At 42.0% G+C, this 4,852-nt stretch overlaps 1 non-coding gene across 1 annotated transcript; it reads left to right on the top strand.

Moving 5' to 3' along the window:
• The first annotated feature begins 3,891 nt into the window (after window positions 1–3,891).
• Window positions 3,892–3,964, top strand: TRNAG-UCC (transfer RNA glycine (anticodon UCC)). The gene has a single exon. It is a non-coding gene; the product is annotated as a tRNA-Gly (tRNA).
• The last annotated feature ends 888 nt before the right edge of the window (window positions 3,965–4,852 follow it).

The raw sequence follows: 4,852 nt of genomic DNA, 5'->3' as shown, positions 1-4,852 counted from the left end.
CTTGTCTGCAGGGTATAAGGTGGAGAGGATAAATGTGTATGATGGTGAAGCGAAAGGAAGTGTGTAGGGGTGTTGACAGGTGAATAATAAAGCTGTCATCTGAAAGATGGAGCACAGGACAAAAATCAATTTCGGAAGAAGACAAGGAGTTTTCTAAGGTTGTTATTGTTGTTGCTGTTCAGTTGCTAAGTTGTGTCCAACTCTTTGCAACATCATGGACTGCAACACACCAGCCTTCCCTGTCCTTCACTATCTTCCAGAGTTTGCTCAAATTCATCTCCATTGAGTCGGTGAAGTGAAGTGAAGCGAAGTCGCTCAGTCATATCTGACTCTTTGCAACCCCATGGACTGTAGCCCGCCAGGCTCCTCCATCCAGGGAATTTTCCAGGCAAGAATACTGGAGTGGGTTGCCATTTCTTTCTCCATGAATCGGTGATGCTATCTAACCATCTCATCCTCTGTCACTCCTTTCTTCTTTTGCATTCAATCCCTCCCTGCATCATGGTATTTTATAGTGAGTTGGTTCTTCCCATTAGGTGGCCAAAGTATTCGAGCTTCAACTTCAACATCAGTCCTTTCAGTGAGTATTCAAGGTTGAGTTCCTTTAGGATTGACTGGTTTAATCTGTTTGCAGTCTCAAGAGTCTTTTCCAACACCACAGTTTCTATGATCCTGCTACTCAAAGAGTGGACCTTGACCCAGTATCATCAGGGTTAGGGTAAGGAACGCAGTATCTTGGGTCCTACCGCGGACCTACTGAATCAGAATCTGTTTGACAAGGTCTCTAAAGGAATCCCATGTTCACTGAAGTGTGGTCCAGGAGCATCCTTTGTAAGAGGGCTGAGGTTCAGATATCTGCCTATTTGTCAAACAGTGGCTGTAATATATATATGGCTTCCTTGGTGGCCCAGGTGGTAAAGAATTACCTGCAATGCAGGAGACCCAGGTTCAATCCTTGGGTTGGGAATATATATATAAAACTTATATATATATAAATAAATATATATATATATATAAAGATATATATATATATCTTACAAGTAACAGAATATGAGGCCTTATTGTTATTGTCCCAGGAATTAAAAATATCAAAATGTAATTTTTAAATAAAATTAACTGCAAAATTCAGGCAAAATGGGAGCCTAGCTTAGATCTGGACACGAACGAATTGATAAACTTTATTTTTGAAAGGACATGCCTGAATTAACCAGCCAATATGTATTATCTGGCCTTCTCAATCATATGTAAATGTTAGGTGCTCATAGAGTACATACAAAGGAATAAGGCTGTGCCATGTTTTCTAAATACAGAGGGTTTCATTTTGCAGGACTGTGTTGAAAGCACTTAGTTTCTGAGCTCTGAGTTTGGCTTGAAGAAACTGCACTTCAGAAGCATTGTTTAGAATCATGACTTTTACACCGGGAGTCAGAGAGGCGGCAGGGCAGTCTCCAGATTTTCGTTTTTGGAGTATTGCGTCTTTTCAGTCTTTAGTTACCGTACCGCATGCGGTAAAGTGATGACAAAGTCACAAAAGACGCTTTAAATTAGCAATTGTCCTTCATCTATTTGGCAAATTTTGATTTTATCAAATCTTCCCCCCGACCTGGTTCTATCCAATTGCATTAGCACAGCCAACCCTGGAACTGAATCCCTTTATTAAACTAAACCAGGCAAAGCCAATCACGGCCAGTCATATGCCAACTGGTTACAATAGCTGATTCTAATGATGAAATATAACCCAGTGTTAAAGTCAGACCCAAAACAAACAAACAAATTCCTCCAGATTGAGTGCCACATGGGCTCACTTGAGACACTGCATATTCAGGATATTTATCTAATGGATGGAATCAGATTGAGTATGAGCGTTACTTTCTAGAACCATGGAATTTCTGTTCTTTGAAAATAATTGTGAAATATGCTCCCATATCTTTAGAGTCTCCTGGATTCCTGAACTTGGCCTCTTGACAGTAGTTAATTATATTTATTGTGCCGACGTGATGTTTGGAAATCCACTTGGTCTTGATGATTGTGGGTTTGATCCAGGCAAAAGTCTACCACCACAGGAACCACATTAGCCTGGCTCTGAACCCCCATATTTTGCAGAGTAATTCAGCACTCTCTGCTCTCCCTAAAAAGCATTCATGATAATAATCTATTTCTTAAATACATAACATTTGAAAGCACTTTCCTGTCTCTCTAGATTAACAAAAATGGAAAACATTCCATTCTGAAAATACATGATGTAGGCTAGGGATTGACTTTCAGTCTAGGCAGTCATTTTACTGCAAAAATAAACATACCATCACTTAAATTTAAAAGCATATATACATATAATACTTTCATAATATGTTATGAATGTATATTTTACATATTGTAAGATTTTTTTTTCCTGAAATTTTTGGGGAACATTAAAGGCTATGATGCCAGTCACACTCATTCATTCACAGGTAACACTCATTTATAAATGAATATACATCTTGGAGATTCTGCTCAAGGATGTTACTGGTTCCAAGTACTTAGCCTACTTTGTCACGCTGTGAGGCTAAAATGGATATGTTTTGAAATGTGGATTAAAATACAGTTTGCCTGACCCAACCCTATGTCACTGGAGTCCTAACTGCTCCCCGTGGGGACATCAAGGGCTGACAGAAAGCATAAGAAGATGAGCTGTTCAAATTCATGTTTACAGAATTGGAAGTCATGTAACTTCTTCTTTCTCAATAGACAGCTCTTAGTAACCTGATCCCCTTAGCCTGGCTTCAGGAGGATTTCTGTGCAAAGTGAAGGCATCTTACAGGGTTGTCTTGTCCTGACCCACTGAGAGCACTGGGCATTGAGGTATGGCTCTGTAATAGAGCAGTCTCGTGAAGAATTTAAAAAATTCACAAAACCCACCTGGATAGGATGAGGCCATCATCCTTTTTACTTGCCTAGTCATATGTATGAATGTGGTACCCTCTTTGCTTCCTACTCAGTTTGAAATGCCTTCCAATTAACACCCGAATACAAAGCATGCCCCGTAAGAGTAGAATCAAGGATTTAGACTTGTAAACCATATAGCAAGTTTTGAAAGTACCAGACACCATATCCTATCACTTTTGTGGTGAACATGTATATACAACTATATGTATCTAGAAATAATAGCACATCAAGATGGTTAACAACCAAAATAGAATTCATTAATATTTTTCATACACTCTAAAAATCTTTTAATCTTCAGTTTAAATCTCTCTCTTGATCCCAGACTCATTAGTCTAGACACTTCCTTGAAATGTATTCTCGAGTGTCTTATAAGCATACTGGGTTCAACATGTCCAACCTAACTCCCCCCAAACCTGCTTACATCTGCCCTCCTGTTCTTAGTATCAGGCATCATAATCCATCTTGGTGCTCAGGCCAGAAACCTAGGAGTTATCTTTGAAGCCTCTGCACCCGTCATCCGCACATCTGATGCCCAATCTAATGCCAAGTCCTGCGGCCACCTCCTCCAAGATATGTGTGTCAAGTCCATCAGATTCTCCATGGCCACCACCTCTGTGGCCCTTTTCCCTGGACCTCTACCATGGGCTTTCCCTCCAAAGCCACACTTCAAACCAAATTAGTCCCTCCACAGCATCTAGAGGTTGTTTTAAAATGTGAACTGTGTCATGTTGCTCCTTCATATGAGGGTTCTCACTTGGAATAAAATCCTAAGTGCTCACCATGGGCTGCAAGGCAGCAGTCAACACCTCCCTCACCAGCATCAGCTGCGATATCTCCAACTTGCTCACCAACTTCTCCCATGGTGGGTTGTGGGTTGAACTGTGCCCACTCCTGGAACCTGTAAATGTGACCTTATTTAAAAATAGGGACATTGTGGATGTCCAGTTAAGATGAGGTCACTGATGGACTTCCCTGGTGGTCCAGTGGTTAAGACTCTGCACTTCCACTGCAGAGGGTGTGGGTTCGAACCCTGGTCAGGGAACTAAGATACTGCATGGTGCACAAGAAATTAAAAAAAAAAAAAAAAAAAAAGGATGAGGTTTTTCGTGTGGGGTTCGTGGAATATGACTGATGTTCTTATGAGAGGGGAGGCAGGTCATGTGAAGACACAGACCTAAGGGGAGAACCCTACGTGATGACAAGAGCAAAGACGGCTCCAATGCAGCTGCACAACAGGGGAACTGAGGATGGAAAGCAGCCCTGGACGCCAGCAGGGGGAAGAGAATGCTCCACCCAGAGTCGCAGGGGGCGTGGCCTTGGCGATGCCTGGATTTCCGACTTCTGGCCTTCAAAATGGTGAGAAGATGCATTTTTGTTGTTCCAAGCCCCCAGGTCAGTGCTACCTGAATCAATCAGCCTTGAGAAACAGATTCACTTCCTTTCTGTTTTCCAGACACATGAGGTCCTTTCCTATCACAGCTTCCACACGCCTGGTTCCCACTCTCAGATTCTTTCCCACTCTTGCTTTCCAAACTTGAATCCAGTCTTTTGGGTCTTGGGTGAAATGCTTCTTCTTAAAAGATGCCCTCTGAGCCTGCTCAACATGGACTTCTCGCATTTATCTTTCCTGGCTCTGTCTAGGGGAGACCCAAGGTTGATGGGGATCCTTAAGAAACCAGCTCTGTGCTGCCTCCCCCAGACCTCACCTCTGACCACATCCTCACAGGACTCTGTTCAACATTGAGCTCGGGCTCCAACACCACTTACTTACAGAGAATTTTCTGGACTGCCCCAATCCATGCACTCCCAGGCTCTATCACGTCACCTTGTTTTATTCTTTATACCCTCTAAACTATGCTCATTTGGTTTTTATCAGTCACCTCCACACAGGTATGTAAGAGACTTAACTGTGTTTACAATTTAACTGTTC

This window comes from Bos taurus, chromosome 12, assembly GCF_002263795.3.
Source record: "Bos taurus isolate L1 Dominette 01449 registration number 42190680 breed Hereford chromosome 12, ARS-UCD2.0, whole genome shotgun sequence".
Taxonomy (NCBI): domain Eukaryota; kingdom Metazoa; phylum Chordata; class Mammalia; order Artiodactyla; family Bovidae; genus Bos; species Bos taurus.
Note: the sequence above shows the minus strand (reverse complement) of the source record. Positions and strands in the feature narration are given on the sequence as shown.